General features: G+C 37.5%; 1 protein-coding gene across 2 annotated transcripts in view; it reads right to left on the bottom strand.

The window, feature by feature from the left end:
- The window catches only part of LOC103479018 (3',5'-cyclic-AMP phosphodiesterase 4B-like), a 70331-nt gene extending 55295 nt beyond the window's left edge, over positions 1 to 15036 (bottom strand). Inside the window, exons 1-2 of one of the 2 annotated variants that reach the window (XM_008433214.3) lie at positions 14864 to 15036; positions 9856 to 9917 (exon numbers count right to left, since the gene is read on the bottom strand). The gene's annotated coding sequence lies outside the window, so the exon portion shown is untranslated. The remainder of the gene's footprint in view (positions 1 to 9855; positions 9918 to 14863) is intronic. The other variant, XM_008433215.3, reaches the window with a different exon arrangement.
- Positions 15037 to 18426: the final 3390 nt, after the last annotated feature.

Below are 18426 nucleotides of genomic sequence, written 5' to 3' on the forward strand. Positions count from 1 at the left end.
GGTTCAGCTATCAGAAGAAAGTTGTCTAAGTGAGAGCTCTGTAAAAAAAAAAAAAAACAAGGTAGAGGGAAAAGGTGTGGAAGAGATGAGAGAGAAAAAGTTTTTTATAAGGTTTTTTTAACAGTAATATACAATATTTAGAATCAAAGAGACAAAATTAAGAATGAAAAGCTCTACAGCAGCAGGAAGCCTTCAAGTGAGAAATCCACACAGGTTTAAACGGATATTCAAGAATCCCACAGAATGAAATGCAGTCAGTGCTGATTCAGACACGGCCGATTTTAAATTGCCAGCATTGAGGTTGCCATGACCCTCTAATAGAAAATTAACAAAAAAACTATAACCATGGATGGAAAAAAAATAGAAGATAAAAATGAACCATTTTCATAAGACATGACATATCACTACCTCAGTGATAAGAGAGCTGCATCTTAAGCAGCCTGGTCTGTGTTGCCTGAGGTCAATCTCCTGTTACTGGTCAGCCAGCTCTGGAGGCAGTGACTGTACCCTCATCAATAACAGAACAACCAGAGTAGGTGGAAAATGACCACAAGGCAGACATGAGTGACTAATCAATGTGACAGAAACGTATCAATGTTTTCCATGTCTGTATTGACCCCAGCTGAGTTCCACCCACACCAGCCCTGCCTGGCTGGCCCTGCCTTGTGGTCCATGTCGGAGTAGGACTTTTGCTGCGACTGCAAATGAAGTTGTTTAATTGCAAAAGATCGTTTATCTGCTGGAAGCTAAAGAACTTTGCTCTCAGTCTCCAAAACGCACAGCTGTGTGTAATGCTACACCTGCTTCCTCCAGGCTGACGTAGACAGCTAGTTATCTCTAGCTGGCTAGCATAACAGCTACGATGGCAAAAGAAAAATCATACAGGTATTTAGTTTTATTTAGGATCTAAAACTACTGATGGTTAATAACATGAACAGCTGAGCTACAGCAGGCGGAAGACGTTCGGAGGAATTGTTCAATCTTTAAATTCAACTTGCTTCTTCAATAATTTCATACCACACGACATGTCAAAAGGATTTTTTACATCAAACAAACAATAGCTGTTTGTTTTCATTTTATTGCAATCCAACTCTCAAGTAGACTTCTGCATTCAATAAACCATAAACCCCTCTCTCTGAAAAATAAGTAGGTATATCTGCAGGTTATATGTGGTGGATCTGAATTTAGTTTTAAAGTATGAATGATGGAAAAAAAGAGAGACTGACTTAACGCATCATATATTTCATATAACATATTTTAAACTGTTTGACAAGGAACGTTATTACTGTTTACATTGAGATGGAGGAGAATTTTTGAAATAAGGAAATGAACATATTATACGGAAAACAGAGTTTGCTTGGTATGACAGCATAGTATCAAAAACAAATTTCCAGATAAATACATTTCTAATGTTTGAAACAGCCTTACCACAAAACATACCATAATATATAGCATCCCGAATAAGCTTACTCAAACCCTAACCACAACTGTGAAATAATTTTAGATGTTAAGAAAGACCAAGGTGACCAAGCTTTTTATGTAAGTAAATGACCCTGAAAAAGAATACATTTCTGAATTGACTGTAATTATAGATTGTGACATTTTAATACATAAAATTGTCACCTTCCAAAAATAATGACCTGTCCTTTTTGGCCAAAAGTGATTTTTTTTTTTTTTTTTTTACCAAAACAATCTATTAGTAAAAAATGACTTGGGCCATTATTTTAGGAAGGTGACATCATATAAAGTTTAACCAAAAGTGTTCAGTTTAATTTTCAGGGTTTGTTTGGAAAATGATCAAGTATTCACTTCCTCTTTCTGTGTTTGGACTTTCACTCTCAAATAATATTGACTGCAGTTTTAATACAATGCCACATTCAAGGCCCCCGCCCAATCCGCATTACGGTTTGAATGGCTTAGATCAATATTATAGTAGTTTACATCATAATAGAAGCTAAGAAATTACTTTCTCAGACTGACAGTTCCTGTGGTTAGGTCTTCAGCTCCCACACCCACTTAGTCAAATTGCTGCCCTCTAAATTTGGAGAGTGGCCACATTGTGTTCATTACAGTAATCGCCTTCTTGGAGAAGAGTATGCCTTCCTGTCTTGCACACAAAGTAGAAGGTTTATTCAAAGTTCAAAAAGTAAATAAATGCAGCTAAAAGTGTTTTTTTAATAGAAAAAATTATGTCATTATTCCTTAGCAAGCTTTGATTTCCATTTTACCACACATGCCATCCTCCTCACTTATATTGCTGACTGTATGTATGGGCAAATTTAAACAAGAAGGTACTTTCTGGCTAGATTTATGCAGCACATCTACTTTACTTGAATAATATGTTCTCCTGTTTTTCCCCATTGTAAAGACTGTCTAATAAAAAATGAGCGTCTAAGTCGCTTTGTATTTGTAACCCAAGAAAACACATCTAATAATTTAAAAGTTCCTCAACACTGACCAATTTTTAAAAAGTGTAAATTAAAACGCTTCATTTATTTTGATGCAGTTTTATAGAACTGCCAGTAGGTGTGGCACTGACGATTTTGTAAAATACAAAAAATTATCTCCCATGGGATTTCTTAGTTAAAATTAAAGGTCGGGGGATGATAATGCAATAGAAGATGGACGCATTTCAATGTTTTTCACAAGAGAGAGAATTTCTTTAACATTATTTAATATTTTGAAAATACACTAAGGCTATTAATTTGTCCAACATGCTAAATAGAAATCTGTCACAGTAAAGGTAAAATGATCTTTCAATAAGGTAAATGATCAGAGAAAAAGTGGTGAGATCCTGTAAAGCCCTGCAGAGACAGTTGTAAACCTTCATTTTTGATAACTATAAATATTTCAGGAAAAAGTCTGTCAGGTCACTGTGTGTTCTTGCCATCTGAGATCATGACCACCTGCTCAGCTTACAAACTGCAAAAAAAACGCTCAATAAAGTAAGGCTGTGGAGCCGGGTTAGTTTTATAATGGGTAACCAGGGGAGTTCTCTGAAACTCAAAGAGACCACTTATCGAGAACTTACCCAAAACATACAATTAAACGTTTCAAGCTTCAGTCAAGACGATATTCTTCACCCTACTTGTAGTCATACTGTTTAGGATTCAACCTTAGGGAAGTAAGAATCTCAAACAGTGATGTTTAAATTTTTGGTGTCTTTTCCATGCAACTAGCTCCAGTGCTAATGTGTTAATGTTTTCATAGCCATATTACACAATCCTGTGGGATTTATTTCTTATTTTTGCAAGAAATGAGAAATAAAATCTAATTTATCTCTCAAAGCAGCAGATGCTACCTCAGCTCCATCTCTTTGATTGGTCAAAGGATGGAACCACTTTCTGTCATGGAAGCAACCAGTGAAAACATTGATATTTCTTAAACTCTTTCTTGCTTTTAGTAATGCTAATGTGCTTAAAACATCTAAAAACATGTGGGTGTTTTAACACCTCCACTTTTCATGCAGTTTTGCCACTTTTATGTGGCGTGTTTGTGTGACCCATCTTAGTGTGCGGTGAAACTGATGTGAGCGCATATGTCTATGTAAGCAAACAATAATTTGTGGTGTTGAAAGTCCGTTCCTGACCAAACAAAAACATGAAATATCATCTGCTACATACACAAAGCACTTTGTGGAAACCCAAACAACCTTGTTCACAACTCAAAACGTATTCCTGGGATGAAAACAAAACCGACACGTCAAAAATACTCCAGGAAGTGGCAGAAATTACAAAGCACTCTGTCATTAGCTCTGCAATGTGTACAGTATAGCCTGAGAAAGTGACTGCATTCGGACTCCAGTATACAAAGGTTTGCTGTTTTTTAGGGATATAGTTGAAATGACTTGTCATCTTTGCTTCCTCTGCAAAATCCCCCTCCCTGATGACTGGCTACAGCTGTACAGTGATTAGTTCCTGCTGCAAAAGATTTGAATGTTTAACTGCACATTAGGACTTATGGTGCCAGAGCTTCCACTCATGAACAGGAAACTGAGATGTTCTGCACAATTTACATCTCAAGGACAATGAAAAACAACTCATTTTGTTACATATTCCACTCAGCAGTGGAGGCTCAATAATTAACATTCTTAAAGTACAATAAAATGTAAATTCACTGATTGTCAATTAGTAAGACTAAACATTTACCACTAAAAGCTTGTAAAAAGTACAGACTTAATGTATGAAACAGGATTTGATGTTAATATACTTATTAGGCTCACTGGACAAATCACATATGACACTTCAGTAGATATATAGGTGAAACCAGATATTTACGCTGAATGAATAGACAAGGCATAATCAGCTACCTGACATTACATTACATCAAACCATTTGTTCCAGAAATGTTTTTTTTTTTTTTTACATAATTTAACAATTGTCTTCAATTTCAGAAGTTGACAGGGATTTTCATAATATTTAGAGTTACCTTTTAAACTTCCCTCTATAAACTTCTGACATCAGTTTGATTGAATTCTATCCAATTCCTCCAGGCCTGTATAACCAAGTCAGGTTTGTAGGCTGCCTTGCAATCACACACACACACACACACACACGCACGCACGCTTCGCAGACACACACACACACATAGCTCTGCACACAAATTTTCCATGACACTGGCATAAGGGCTTTAATGGACACTCTAAAAAATCGACTATGCTGTTCTTTGGCAACTTTGTAACTAATTAGGATCATTTTCCATTTGGAAGTTCCATTTAATCCCCCATGGCTGCATCTACCTGAGTGATGTTATGAGATGTTTCTTCAACATTTCCACATAAATGTTTTTTTGATGTAAATTTTCCTCATGGCACGAGTCTACCCTGTAAAGTTGGGATGGTGCTCTAGCACTTTTTCCCTTTTTCCTTCAAATATAACACTGGTCAATATGGCCAAACCCTTTAATTGTAGTTTCATCAGACCAAATTTCTCTAATTATTGTTTTGTGTCAATCCTAACGGAGATAAAACACTAAAAGCCTGATTTATTGTTAGACAGTGCACAAACAGATCAGTTTATCTAATGTACAATCAAATAAATTTCGTCTAGTTAGCAAGAGTACATTAGATTAACTCCTGTTAATCTGTACATGTTTACACTTATTCAGTCAGAAGCTACATGGAATTGATGTCTAATTATCTGACCCAAACTTTGTTTTAATGACAGGATGTCAAAATGTATGTCTAATATGACAAATTAAAATTAAATAAAACGTATGTAAACAAGGTAGACTGCAGACACAGAATGTACCCAACTAACTCATGAATCTGTCACATAGCACAACTATACAATGGAGATCTGTGCAGGGTGAGTTAATCATTGTCATACATTTTAAAGGCCTAAATACCCAAACAAAGGGATCTCTGTGGTCATCATAAAAGACATTCTGTATGTCAGTGTTACAACATCAAAATTCACTCACATCCAGCGGTAAGGTCTTTCAACAAGCAATGTGTGTCACAATCATGGCAGATCCTCTTGACACACACAACAGAAATCGATTTACAAGATACAATTTAAAAATGAAAAAAGAGAAAATTATATCAAAGATAAATGACAGGATAATGAAACTGATCCAACTTACCAATCGTCACTCTTCTCAGTGAAACGCAGATTTTTATTCTGTATGTACCTTCATAAACTCCCTTCCTGTTTCACTGCTAAATTGGGAAGTAAGTACAATAGATCACAAGACACGGTAGCTGCAGACAGCAACAACTTCTGTTTGAATGCGAGTGTAACCTTAGGAACAGCAACTATTTTCATTTATTGTGACAATAAACTCTACCTGTCCTTGGCTTGGCGTAGTGCATTGTTGGGATTTCTATTTTTACTATGTTTTCCAGTTTGGGTTTAATTAGACCAGCAATAAATTAAAATGCACTACTTCATTTAATTGGTGTCCTGAAGTTGCCTAGTCAATAACTATAATGGAGTTTTTTTGTTGTTGATTTTTTTTTGTTGTTGCTTTTTTGCTCGTAAGTGCAGTATTTGTGTTTGTGAGGTTTTGACAGAACTGGTGTACAGTGCTTAAATAGTTTATCACTTGTTTTTTAACACCATGAAAATACTACATACAATGCTAAACTGCTTTCGTGTTGCACATGTAATTTAGTAATTTAAAGCAATTTAGCCCTTTGATTTGACTGGTGTTGGAGACCTCTGACATAGAGCCTAAGAGCGCTTCCTAGTGGTCTAAAAGTTGATACTGAATTGATCAGAAAACAGGTCAGACTTCCTCATCATTTGAATGACTCCAAACACTAAACGTTGTGGTGAATACATCTTCATCAGTGCAGACAAAGTGTCTGCATACCATATCATGCTATTAGGTATCGAAGTTTACATTTTTTTTATTATTTATTTTACATTGGCTGTTATACTCTAATTGTACTGACTGAACAATTGAAAGTTGTGTAGTTTTTACATGCTTGACCAAGTTTGTGAAGCTATTGGGGTATTTAAGTGTGCTGTACTGGTGCAGAAGTATAAAATACATTTATAATTCAGTACATTTATGCCTGTGTTTAAAAAATGAAACATTTGAAGCCAAGTCAACTGTTTTATCTGTATTCAACAAGTAGCATTCGATACTGAAACCCAGATATCGGTATTCGAAGTGAAAAAAGTGGATCGGTGCATCCTTAGGAAATAATAGTGGAAACTAGCAAAAAGATGGTGGGAATTTTAAAGAGGTGTTTGACTAACTCAAACCAATGAAGACTTACCAATCAATTACTGAGAAGGATATAAATTATTTTCATATCCCTAAAAAGATTAATTTAATCTACTAGAGATAGATTTAACTTTGGGTCTCTCAGACGCCCACAGACTTTTCCACCACTGCAAATATATAACTACTTTAACATAATAATAAATTCATTTCCTTTATTCTATATTCACAATTCTGGACAATAAATGAGTATTTAATCTGTTGAAAGTGTTTATAGATGCAAACAGCAATAAAACAATAATGTGGCACACCTATTCAGCACAAAAACTGCCAATATATAACTACTAATACAAAAGGTTGTAAAGACAGCATCAATTAATATCATCCCACAATAATCCCAAGGATTAATGTTCAAAATGATGCATTCAAATCATTTTCCAGGGTTAAGAACTGCATGCCCAGAGTATCATTGCTGGAATGCAGCAGGAGGATTTCTCTGCTTGGTCTTTCTAATCTTATCCATCCATCCATCCCACACTGTTTGTGTAGGCATGTCCTACACATAGAGCAATGGTTGCACTTCATGCAGCTGTCTTTACACTGACTGGGCTGGACTGTGATTAAATAAGGGAAAACAGGAATATCCAAACATATTCCAGCTGGTTGAGACTTTTCAGGCTACTTTCACAGCTACTTTTAGATCACTGTGCATCAGAAATGTAAAACAATTTTAATATCTGTTTTTAACCCTTTACATTCCAGCTATTACTTTCTGTAGGAGGCTGTGTGTGTGTGTGTGTGTGTGCGTGCGTGCGTGCGTGCGTGCGTGCGTGTGCGTGTGCTTGACCTTGCGGTTGCATTGGTGGTTTGCTAGCCAACATTCCTGATTCCTGAGGTCATTCCAAAACAACAGCAGCATTCTTAACTTTTGACTAAAGCCAACACTGGATCCTCTATCTCGCTTATTTTTTCCACTTAAATTCATGTCACCTCTGAAAAGAGCTTTGCAGTTTTTGGTAAAATAATGAATCATGCAAATGAAAATTATTGAGCTTGTTTTAATTTATCATGCAATTTATTGATTTATTGCTTGTCAAGACAGGTCTACACTCATGTTTTCCTATAACATGTCGAGATACAGCGCTTAGTGAACCCTACTTTTACAATGACCTTTTTTGTGGCGTGACCTTCCTTGTGGATGGTGTCAATGAGCATATACTGAAACACTGCCAACTCAGCAGTTTTCCCCATGATCATGTGGACCACAGCATAACATTTCTGTAACAAAATCCTTTTTAATCGGCCCAATGTAATATTGTATTTTCCTGAGAACAGAATCACTGAAATGAATGTAACTTTAATTGAGATGTGACAATTCTTGAACATGGCATTTATACAAACTCTATCATGTAGCTGTCAGTCAGTCCTAACCGAGACAGACAGGGCCAAAGTGGAAAGTTTTCTCTTTCTGTTGGCGTGTGTGTTTACATTCTGCGCAGCAAAATTGAGCTGCTCAGATCGGAAAGGACTGAGAGGAGTTTTGCCGAGGAGGGAGAGAAACAACACATGGATTTGTGACAGCTGAAAGATGACGTCGCTATGGACGCTATGCAGGGAGCCCACTGCCCTACTGTACGGCCAGAGAGAGAGACTGAGAGCATGACCAGACCAGACCTTCTGGGCCAAATGTCCCGGGACTGTTCTGCACTCACAACATGTGTCTGTTACGTTAGAGTTGCAAATAAAATCATTATTCATTATTCAAACTTGGCCTTAGCAGCAAGAATTGTGGAGGCAAACTAATTTCAAGCTTTACAAAAGGTCCTGAGACAGAAAGCTGTTTTGAACTGGATGGCATTGATTAATGAGTAAGCTCAAATTAGATGTAACTGACTTTAAATCTGCCAGCTTAATTGCATTGAAGTGGTTGTTCTGGTGCTATAAATAAACTGAATTGAACTGAAAAGATCTGTTATGTAAAAGCATTTTGTATAAATTACTGCCCTCTACTATACTCCAAGCTGCACATGATTCATGAGGCGCTAATATTTTTACCTCACCTACATTTTAATGACACAGATAAATAATGATTTCATCCCGGACCTTTTTTGCAACAAAGGAAAGAGGGCCACATAAATGGCAGCTGTAGGAGTAAGTGAGTCACTGCGTGATGGTTTCTGCTCAACCCAACCAATAATTTGATCCAAGCCATTTTTAAAATAAAGAAATATGAGCCCACATTCAAACTCAACGGCCCTAGCGGAAATTTGATGAGGCACCGTCACTGCGGAAATCTGTCAGCACTTTATGAATACAAGCAAAACAAACTTACCGTTCCCAGAGACACTAAGAAATACTAAATAACTTAGAAGGACAGAAATTGGCTAGTAGATTGAGTTTAAGTTGTGGTTTAGAACTAGCTAAAATGTTAAATTAAAAAAAATGAAGGCGTAGTTGTCGTTCGAGTGCAAAACTGTCATGATGGGAAAGTTAAAGGAAAAAGGTTTCAATTACCAACTAAAGCTGCTGGGATTTTGTACAACATTCACGCCTTTGAAGTCAATGTTGTACACTTCTGATGCTCTGTCCAAATAGTGTGTGTTTATTGGGATTATGAATGTGGAATTCCCAATGTTCTGCTGAATCATAACCGAGTATGTGACTTTTCTGAGATGTCTCTGTTTTTATCTTCAAACTGAAGGATAAATTAGCCACCTTATAATGAAAATTCAGTTCTTTATAATTTCTCCCTAGAGGTCAGGTAATTATTAGTTGAACTAATCCGCATAGATTTCAATTTGAGATTCAGCCAAAAGCAAAAAGTACCCACTTTCAGCCAAGAGGTACATTATGAGAAATAAGCTTGTTTACTTAAAAACGACAACTAATTGTTTTAACAATAAATATATGTCACAGATAGGATTATCATGACTAACAATTATATTTTTTCTTAGCAGTACATTTAACAGTAATTCTAGATCTTCTGTTTCAACTAAAAACAATTAGATCTTAAAGCACATTTTTTGTTTTTCAACTTGACACTGAAAATTTTACTGGAGCTCAACATGCTGGCTGATTCCTAGCAGCATCAAAAATTTCACACTCCATCCACACATCTAATATGACTAGAAAGGCGGTATATACAAGTTCAGTCCATTTGGTTCATGCAGTCAATTTACTTACAGATGAAGGTGTAGTCTCAGTGATGAAAGCTGAAGCTGAATTTGCGAGAGCAGACTGCCGGCCTGAATGACAGAAAGCACACATATTACAAGGATACAGATCACATTGCTTTAACAAGATAGCTGACAGACTCCATCGTCGCTCCGAGCCAGATTTTCTTTCTGAAGTACAAGAAAATGCTTGTCACAGAGAATGAAAATATGAGTAGAATAACCACTAATTAAATGACAATGCTATAACAAAAGTGACTGTACAACTGTGATCCTTCAGGCTTTTTCACAAAAAAGCTTCCAGTTCTTAACAGAGGCTGGTGGCAGAGATACTTCTTAAGTGGTTCTGGAAAAGAACTGGTTTGCTTTTCCATCAACCAAGAGTCAATGTGGAGCCACATCATTATGTCTCAGTAATTTGTTTTTGTGAAATGTTGTAGTACGTGGAAACAATCTAACAACACAAATATTTTTTATGCCAGAATCTGACTCAATATCTCCACCTTAATTTATTACCAATGCTTTCTAACTCTAAATAGATGGAAAATGGAAGCTAATAACACAACCCCAACTTCACTAAAATTAGGGCTGTCAATGTTAAGGCATGCGATTAATCTAAAATGTTTAACACATTATTATTATATATTGCAGATTAATCTCACATGGAGGTTTACCTTATTTAAAGCAGCACAAGGTTTTTTTACTGCAGTCATTAATGCAAAGTCGCAAATGCAAGTGAAAAGATGAGTGAAGTGAGAAAGTGGTGCACTCAGTGGGCAAATTTCGCTTTTAAAAACACCACAAGGGTAGTTTGCATTAAAACAAGCTGGTATGTAGCCGACTTATTACTGTGGTGAATTATTCTTCCACCGAAGCACAACCACTTTATAGCCAACATTTCTAAATTAATATCTGAAACAAAATGGTTTCTTTTAAAGCTTCCTGAATATGAAAACCTAGAAAATAAATACATTTGTTTTGAGCCAATTTACTTAATTTAATTTACTTAATTTACGTAGATTTTTTGAAAATGTGATTTTTTTTTTTTTTTACGTTTAAAGCTTACAAAGTTGAGCAGAGGGATTAATCACAGCTCTAGAGTATGATTAATCTGATTACATTTTGTTAATCGATTAACAGCACTCATTAAAATACGAAGCTAAACTCAAGGGTGTTTAACAAAGTTTTCATTGGCTGCTGTTCCCAGTGGGCCCGCCCCCTATGTAACTCCTGACGTAAGCAGATTTTTCCTTTGGTCCAGCAGCAAACGGGGACTACAATAGCTCTTGTTTTCTGTGTTCGGGGTTCGTCTTGTTTTAAACATTGGTGAAAAAAGCCCACTAATGCCAGGTAAGCACTGGAACCAGTTTGGTGGAAAAGGTCCCTGTGAGGAGAATATCAACAGTTGCATGTGACGTATTTGCAGTACAAATTCAGCAGTCTTCATCTGACAGTTACAGGAGGCACATGAACAAGAGAACATGACAGAACGCTCTGTGTATTCACTGTTAGCTGAATGAACAGCACGGCTCCCAGGACTGGCAAACAGCCAGTCTGAAACAACAAAAGGCCATGTACACATCATCAGGAAGTCAAAAGCATCAACAGTCCCTGACCGAGAAAGCCAGCATAACATCAGCATTGACGCCACCAAGCAGCCAATCACTGACTCATCAGTCTGGCAAGCGCTTTGAAAAGCAGCTGGATGTGCGGTGTTGTTTCAACACACACTGAGAATAAAAGCACAGTGATCTGTTGAGGTCACACCACCAACCCCACCAACATACACAGACCACACAAAAGCTCTGGGGCAGGCTTAAAGTGAAATACTGCTGAGTTTCTGATGTGTAAAGCTAATTTGAAAGAGAGTAAAAGTTGCAACCTGTTCCAGAGATCTTGGGAAGAATGTCCAAAAATCTGATTTACATAAGAGAGGGTGATATAATTTTCAAGTCATAAATCAATGGCTTGTGTTGATTAATAGAAATGTGAATTCAACTGAAGCTCCTTCAAATGAGAGATTGGACATTTAAGACTCACCAGTCCTGAAACTAAACAATACTACTAACTCTAATTTGTTCGCCCATTGCTTTTACTTCTTTATTTACAGTTGTGGTAAAAGAGAGTATGGCAACTTTTAATGTTTTCATGAGGACATAACATAAGTGATCTGGTTTTTACCAAGTCTGACAAATGTTTAAATATTAACTAAAAAAAAGATTCCACTGTTAGTGTTGATTAAACTCTGAAGAAATTCAAATAGAAAAGTAAATTGTAATTCAATAGTTGGTTTAGTTACTGGGTGTGCCCCATTCACACAGGAGCATGCTACTCTAGCTAGTGCACCGATTGCAGTTTTCTGGCCAATCACCAATCTTTAAAAAGCCTGACCTGCCGATTCCGATTTTGGCTTATACGAAATTTTTGTGTGAAATGTTGCTAAATATAGCAAGAAAGTTGCTGAGTTGGTAACACTGGGGTGAATATTGTTAGCTGCAAATGTCCATTCATGACCTGGTGGGCCAGTCAGTCAAACCTTTCTCGGGCCGAACAGAGGAGGACCGTGGTTGATTTTTAGACCTTTTTTGAGGTAGATAAGAACAGTGGACAACATCGGCTTCACGTGTAAGTATTGGCCGATTATCGATCTTCTGGAATTAAAGAAACTGGTACCGATAAACTGGATGATTGATGAATTGACAGATTTCATGAACAAAAGAAGCAATTCATTGTTATAAACAGGCTATGGCACTATTTTTGAACAACTTGAAGACCATCATTCTACTTTGAGAAAAAAATATTCCCAAGTAAAAAAAACACTTCAGATATTTGACCATGTCTCAAGGTGTAGATATCACAACAAATTGGTCCAAAGGTCAGACCATGTAGCAATCAGAGAAACTGACAAAGGCACATCAATGCAATATCAGTTTACACCGGTCTCACTTAGTTTGTTGCTAACATTGTTGCCAACTTAGCAACATTGTCGCCATATTTGCCTGCGGTGAGCCCCTTAAATTTGATATTATTTGATATCAGGCAGAGCGATTGACATTTCTCAACTGACGTTATTAAATAATTTCAAAAAGTTCATTGCTTTCTTCTACTGAATCACACATGATCAAATACACAAATGATGTCATCTAGCGACTTTTAAGATAGCCAGTAGCTGCTTTCCTTGCTGAGGAGTTGGCACCAGTGGCTGCTTTGGCAGTACAATGACAAAAAGATGGAGAAATTAAGAGTTGCCAAAGCCTCTTTCTTTTAAAAAGCACATGATGTCAAAGTTCCATCCAAAAGAATCATTAACCATCTTCAGCATAATGTTCCTTGGACAGATGAGAATAAAGTAAAATGCTTAAGCCAAAAGACATAATACAAAACTAAGCATATTGGCAAAAAAAGCAACACTTAGAAATGTTTTTGCATTGTGGTGAAAGGGTGACGGGCTTGCTTTACAGCTGCCGGCTTGGAGGTCTCTGCAGTTATTGAGTCAAACACAAACTTTTCTGAATACCAAAGCATTTGAGGGTCTAAAATGTCAATGTAGCTCAGTCTATGTGATCTTTATATGAGCCAGTTGCCACAGTCAACTTGTGGCTGGAGTTGGACCATGCAACAAAACAAAGATCCCAAACACTGAGGCAAATCTATAGTCGGACAGCACAAAAAAAAACAACAACACGAAAAAAACTGAATGTGAAGAAATGGTCCAATTTGATTGGACCATCAATCAAATCGGAAATGGATTTTCCAATGCATTTCACAAAATAGCATAGTGAAATGCTATTTTGGGATTTTAAGAGAGCTGGACATGAACAAATCTACTTTCCATTTTGGTTTTACGAATGATAACAGTATGGAATCGACTTTGTACTCTTGAGGTTAGGTGTAAAAAACATCAGATTACTTTTTTTTTATCATGCTCTGACATGTAAAACTTTACAAGTGAAAGAGAGTGCATTATTTTGGACTTTTACATTGATTGTAATGGATAAGAAACATGACATGAACACTATAATCAAATATTAGGTTGTAAATCCCCATTTGCACTCTCTGATTGATATTTCTGCATGTTATAGTAAATAGGGCAGATTCCCCCCAACCAGATGATATCATAGCCTAAAAATTGCATATCCACTCACATAGAGTTGCAACATAGTATCATTTTACCTCAAAATCTTACACAACAGAGCAGCTGTTCAATTATTTGCTACAAGCTGTATTGTTTGTCAAGGTTTTAAATATTTCAAGCAAACACTTAAAAGAAAAAGTAACAAAGATTGTCCTGTTGACTCTGTAAGCAGATACATTAAATCCCTTCAGACATTCTATGTTGATTTTACAGCCTACTTAAAGCTATCTATCAGCGTGCCCTTTAGGTTAAACTCATTTGCCTGTTCTCTCATTGGTAAATAAACTGACTGATTCTCTAATGGCAGAAGACAGTTTAAAGACCAAACAAGCCAACCCCTCCCTTACTGTGCTCAACACTGACCCAAATGTTTCTTTTTGCATCTTCTTTACCTGTCTTAAATCCTAAGTACATATCTCAGACACTCTTCAAACTTAACTCCATTTGATTACAATCTAAATAAAACATGTCATTATCATGTTACGGCTGGTTAAGAAAAGTCTTTGAAACGTGACACAATGAAACGGAACTGTCGAAAGGAAGAGATGCTTTCACCGCAAAGTGGAAACAAAGATAAGGAGGGCAGCAGACTAGAAACGCAACAAACCTGCGTAATTGACTGGTTCAAAAGATGTTTCCTGTAAAAAGTGTTATCTGCACATCAAATGACGGGAGTACATAATGCTAACGTTTTCACAATAGGACTTATCTGGATAAGACTTAGGAAGATGCCAAATATGTCAAAACTTCAAAGAAACGTCGCGTGAGCTCCAGGCTGGCGGCCGAAAAAAAAAAAAAACACAGTAATTTGACTCATAAGAATAAGTTCGACGAAAAGCTCCGCGAGGCAAAAAAATATTTTAATTTCTAAGAGCTGCTTTACCGAATGAATTTCCTCTTATCGGTGGTGGTTTGTGTCCTCCCTCCGACGAAGCTGCTGTCGCTCTGCTCCGCGGTCCGTCCCACCGCGAGCCTACCGAGGCACGCGCCCCTTTTTATCAGGTTCCATTTGTCCCATTCGCGCTCGTTCCCTTTCACGACTCCACGTGCACATCGATTGGCTTTAACGACAACCACGTAAATCCCCCTCCGCACCCCCACCCCGCACAACCCCTTTTACCAATGGCTTGTCATCGCGCGCACGCTCCGTGCGGCCGCTCTCCCACTTCCACTCCAGCCTGATTCCATTAGATTTCCACCCAGAAGGGAATGAATCTGTCTGTTTGAAAGCAACAGCCCTCCGGCTCTTTGTCTGGAAACCTTCCTGACACTTACAGTTTACGGTCTATACACTGTAATAAAGATTTTTTATTTTTCTTTGCACTTACCTCAAGAATAACAATAACTATGCCAGTGATTTTATTGTAGCAAAATCTAATAGAATATTTCATTTTCATTAATGAGAATTTCAAAGCAAATTATGCTGTGATAGATAAAAGAAAGACATTTGTAGGGATCTTTTCTTTTTTTTTTAAATGCACAGAGCCATGCAATTCTGTGTGTGTGTATTATTCCTACCTCTCATCTTTGCCAAATGTGGCAGACAGGTACAGTATATACTCCCACAGATTAACCTCACCAAGCACAATCAAGAGGAGCTCAAGATGAGTGGGTTCCCCTGAGGAAGACCGCCTGACAATTCCATCTCAATGAGTGGCAAACTTGTTTTGGTCATTGTCTCATTCGTTCCTGGATCTCTGCATCCTGACTCCTCACTCTCCAGTCTGATTCAAAAACTCATCTTCAAGCTCCTTCTGCTCAGACTCTTCATTCATTCTCTGATTCATGCTATGGGGGATCCTTCACCTCCACTATGCCATACTCACCTGCCTGTCCACCTGCCAACAATCCTCCATCTATTTCTCCTCCATCTGGAAGGAAAGACAAAATGGGAAAAACATGAGGAAAAAAAAACACCACTCACCACCACCAGTCAACCTTAACCTCTGTGGATAGACTCACCTCTCAGGAAACTCTGTCCACCAATAAGAACCTCCTCTTCTCCTTTGTCTTGTCTACTGCAGATCATAATGTCCCCTTCATAACACTCACTTCTCGTCTTGAGTGACATACTGGAATGTTTCTTTAACAGAAGAACATCTACTCCAACCACATATTTCAACAAACTGTCTAAACCGTTCTGCTTTTTCAATAGTTGTTGATGTCAGGGTCAATTGAAACCACAACATGAATCCTCAAATCCAGACCTAAAGGGCTGTTGTCCTGTAACTTTCACATGGTCCAATACGCCTCAGTCAGTTGGCTGAGTTATGAGTGCAGTCATGTTCTTGAGAGTCTCGTTAATGACCTGATTATTTGAACCAGGTGTGTCGAAGCAGGGACACATCTTAAAATTGCCGGACACTGGCCCTCAAGACCTGGATCATAAAACAAAGAAATCACAAAGAAAAACAAAAAAAGAAGGAGAGAAGCTGTATATGAAAAACTATTACCGCCATACAACTTTTCCAACTTCCAACTTTTGGAACCCTGTTTTTCAGCATTAAGTTGACGTGATCATTTCCGTCTCATCATTGAGCAGGAATGTTGGTCCGCACCTTTTTACACATTTCATACCCTCAACTGGCAGACAGATGGCCTAGTAATTGATTGTAGAAAAATCCCAAGGGGCTTAGTCCATACAGTGACAGCAAAACAAACCCAAATCGTCAAACCACCACCAAGCTTTTGAGGTGTTAATAAGATTATACCGTGCATTCTGGGTAAATATCTCTTCTGTCCAAAGGCCATTGTTCCACAATTAATATTTGTCCAGTCTTTTTCCGTTTGTACTGTCATGAACTTTAAAGTTTATGCTATATGCAGTCATTACACCAAGGAGTTGCAACTTCTTTGAGCTTTCCACAATTTGGCCTTGGAATGAAATTTGTGGGATCTGCTTGAAAATTACCTAATAAACGTTTTCAGACTGACAGGCAGTTTCCCATTTGGCAACATATCAACACCAGATCTCTACACAAAATAACTAACTTGGAAAAACTCCTGACTCTATTAAGGTAGACAGTACATACTTTATGATGAGCCATTGCTGAATCCTATGGAAGCAGCACTTTCGTCCACTTACCTTCTAGACACAGTCTCCAAATTTGGCTTCATCTTTGTCCAACACATTGGTATGTGTTGGACACATAACAATGTGTCCAACACTTGTTCTTTACACACAGAGTAAAGAACTAGTGTGTGTTTTTATACATTGGAGGGGTTAGATTTAAATTATTTCAGGATCTGGTAAATATCATTTTGTTTTTGTACCCTGTTGTACAGGAAGTACAACAGGGTACTTTGTTTTTCTGTGCCTGCTTCTACACTAGCTAAGGTGTTCAAAAACTCCAGCAGCAGTGAGATATAATTTACAGTATCACCGAACTTCTGCTGCGCCGCATTCAAGGCCTCACTCAGGAGTGTTTTGGAGTCATTTTGATGCCTTGGTTGTTGCTAGGCAACAGCTGTCCTGAAAAAAGAGATGAATGGATGTCCCTGGGTCTTTTTTTCTTCTTCTTTATTTTTATTTTCTCTTGTGCCCTTTTCATCCTTTCTGAATAGAAATTCAATCTGTCATATTTTTTTTAGTCTCTCTCTTTGTGGATATCTTTAATCCCTCTGGGATCTTTGTGTTGTACATCTGAAAACAACTTATACATGCTTCCATCTCACTGATGAAAACATTTAAGTTGTTCTTCCGCTATCAACGTAACCAACTTTGTTTCTTAACCAACTTGATTTTCTTAAAACTGTGGCGACATAAAGGACTTTATCATCTAAATGATGAAAACTACAAAACTTGATGAGGAAATGGTTGGAGATTATTGTAGGAACTACGGTAGCCCACTGGCACTTGTCCTCCCGGCTCCACTTGGCTGTGTTAATTGGACATATGTCCCACCATCTCTATGACAACAGGGAATTTAAGAGCCTACATTCTCCCTTGTCTCACATAGTACACGCTTTCTTTAGATATTTATCTCCTCCAAAGGCTTTTTCTGTCCAGAAATATTATATATTAAAGTATCCAGGATGATGATGCACCATTCCCGCTGTACCCAGCCCTTTGCGAAATGCAATTACAGGAGGCAGGCAGAACAGATGTTATTCATGCAGGCATTAATTTATCCACAGACTGCGAGTCTCCTTTTGTTTGTGGATAAAAAACCAAAAACACCCTCCTTTATGCCCTGATTGGTGATCAAGGTTTGTTCCTTTTCTGACACACATCAACAGAGGACGTAATTAAACCACTCAAGTTGTTCACAGCTGCATGTCTGATTTCCATCAAGTTCTATTTTACTCCGTCTACAACAATGTTGGCCTTTATCATTCTTTTTGTTTGGCGGTTTGTACGCAGATGTTTGCCGATCTGTATTTGAATTGAATGCTGCTGTGGTTTTTGTTTTTTTACATGTTGCTTTCTGAATATTTGAAAGCTGT

This window comes from Poecilia reticulata, chromosome 17, assembly GCF_904066995.2.
Source record: "Poecilia reticulata chromosome 17, P_reticulata-male-v2, whole genome shotgun sequence".
NCBI classification, from domain to species: Eukaryota; Metazoa; Chordata; class Actinopteri; order Cyprinodontiformes; family Poeciliidae; genus Poecilia; species Poecilia reticulata.